Here is a 3,006-nt window from a genome sequence, read left to right as displayed (position 1 = left end):
AAAGCTCTTAAAAACATTGTTATGAAATATTTTAGACACAAATTATAATAAATATTTGAACACACTTCTATATCCTTCTATTCTCTTTCATGTTTTATGTATAGTTGCCTGGTTATAGTCTGTAGGTTGGTTTATTTGTGGGTATCGATTTTGACTATTTCCTTAATTGTCTCTTGAAGGGATTTCAGTAGAAATTTTTGTGATGTATAATTTTTATCCTACTCCTGGAATTTTTACATAAACTCCAACTCCCTTCCACAAGATGAGCATCCACTGCCCTTTAATGGAATGGAAGGATATTCCTTCAAGTTGCTCCCTGAGACACATGGAAAGCCTTTTCTTCAGGAGGAGGCTTGGTGAATATACCATCAGAATAAGTGATATTACTCATGTTGAGAGATTTCTCAGAAAAGGTATCACGAAGTACTTTCTTCTGCTACAGGAATGATTTTACAATGAAGCTTTTTTCCTTGAGTACACATATAGGATTCCTTCATCAGACAGCAGGTGCATATGCATTCCAGTCCATGATCAGTCTGTTCATGTTCAGCACAGCTGAGAGGAGAGGTTTGTCCAATTCTGGGATTCATTTAATACAAAATCTATAAGCCTCATGGCAAATCTAAGCCACATTTCTAACATCACCTTTAATACACCTAAAGTCATTGCATTTTCTTTCTTTTTCTTTTGTCCTCTTTTTTAGTTGGTTCAGATGTGGAAAACAGGTGTATTTTGGGGGGCTCTTGAAAACCAAAATATTATGCAACAAGAACATAGGAATATTTCAGGAGCCAGAAAGAGAAAAGTGCAGAATAATTGTGGGTGTGACCTGAGACCAACCTCCGAGAGCAGTGGAAATCATGTGCTCCGTAGGGACAGCTTGCTACAAGAGTTTTGAAGGGAGAAAACATGAGCCATGCAACCCATTTGTACTTCCAACCTCCCTAATCAAGTAAGAGATTGCCTTCACAGCTGAGTGAATGTATAGAGATTAGATGTGTTTAGTTGTGGCTGTCCTTACTCCTGGAAGAAAATATTGGGAATGGAGGGAAGGAATTCCTCAGGAAAAAAAACAAGGCATGATTCGACTGACTGTTTCTGCTTACTGACTGTAATAGTTTACGNAGAGAGAGAGAGAGAGAGAGAGAGAGAATCTTAAGCGGGCTCCATGCTCAGTGCAGAGCCCTCAGTCCCACAATCATGGGATCATGACCTGAGCTGAAATCAAGAGTCAGATGCTCAGTTGACTGAGCCACCCAGGCAGTTCATACTCAGACGTTTTAAATGATATTTTTTGTGTATGTATTTAGATCATTCAGTCACATAATTATAGACAATTTCTATATTTTTACCAGAGATGTTAACTGTTTAGATTGGCCTAGATTTTACATGGTTACGATTATAATCTAATTTTAACATTGCCATTGTCATGAACCTAGTGCCTAACATGGTTCCAAGCACGTAGTTACACCAGTAAAGCATCATGATTGCTGGACCTGTCTCTCCCTGTAAAGCTCTTCATGCTGGTGGTTCAGCTCTTATTAGATGTCTGAAAGAGGCAAGCTTTGAGGATGTGTGTCCTGATGGCTGCTGAAGCTTCTACTCCAGATTCAAGAGCAAAAGTTCTCAGGAAGTTGACATCCTTGGTGGCATATAAATCCTGGTTTAAGTGAGTTCAGAGCTCTGNNNNAAATAAAGAAGCTTCTTTGATCTCATTATTGTTTAAAAGGTTTAGCAGGTGGAATGTCAGTCCATCAGTTGCTACAGCCTGTGTAATAGATTTTGAGGCTCATATTAGAGATGCCTTTCTTTCAAAAAAGCAATAAATTTTCCAGTTGGAGGAGGAAGTCAGTGTTAAATATGCATTTGAGTTAGATAAAGCTATATTGTTCTTGCCACATAAATAATAATTGGAAATTCCCATGCATCTCATAGATGGGTGTGGATGTGTGGTTGTTAGATCTTCCTTGCAATTTCACATCATAATATAGACACTTTCCTGGTGCCCATGTTATTTTCCATTATGTAATACTTTTTTGGAAGAACTAGAAATTTTTCAAAAGTTAGTTTGACATGTNTTTGAGGCTCATATTAGAGATGCCTTTCTTTCAAAAAAGCAATAAATTTTCCAGTTGGAGGAGGAAGTCAGTGTTAAATATGCATTTGAGTTAGATAAAGCTATATTGTTCTTGCCACATAAATAATAATTGGAAATTCCCATGCATCTCATAGATGGGTGTGGATGTGTGGTTGTTAGATCTTCCTTGCAATTTCACATCATAATATAGACACTTTCCTGGTGCCCATGTTATTTTCCATTATGTAATACGTTTTTGGAAGAACTAGAAATTTTTCAAAAGTTAGTTTGACATTTCTGTGTCTATAATATCATATATATTTTTTAATTGAAGTATAGTTGACAATGTTATACATTTTCAAGTGTACAACATAATGATTCCACAAGTCTATATGTTATGGTATGCTCACAAGTATAGCTATTATCTGTCAGTATCCAACATTATTACCATATTATTGAGTATATTCCATATTCTTATGTTCCTGTTACTTTTCAGTTTATAAACAAAAGTTTCTACTTTTCTACTTTAAAATTAATAGGGTAAATGATATTTATCACTCCACACTTTGCCCAGTGATAACGAAATGCATTCTTTTTCCAGAAAAAAAGTTATATTATGTATTATTATTTTACAAATACATAATACGTTATTTCTGTATTTCTGAAGCAAATGAGCATCAACTTGCTCTAAATATTTGGGGAGATTTCATTGCAAATGATTACTTCTACTTTGGTTATATGTATTATGGACCAATTTGATTCGATATAGCATGGGTCTGTTAATACTTTAAAAACATAATTAGGCAAATCTTTCACCCATTTTTCAGAAATGCATCATAGAATGATACATTTATAAATATATGTCAAATACTTCATTGAGGTGTGGTTTACATAAAATACACTTTACATATTTAAGTTATGTGACCTAT

This window comes from Crocuta crocuta, unplaced genomic scaffold, assembly GCF_008692635.1.
Source record: "Crocuta crocuta isolate KB4526 unplaced genomic scaffold, BGI_CrCroc_1.0 scaffold1185, whole genome shotgun sequence".
Taxonomy (NCBI): domain Eukaryota; kingdom Metazoa; phylum Chordata; class Mammalia; order Carnivora; family Hyaenidae; genus Crocuta; species Crocuta crocuta.
The sequence above is the reverse complement of the archived record's forward strand: the minus strand, read 5'-3'. Positions refer to the sequence as shown.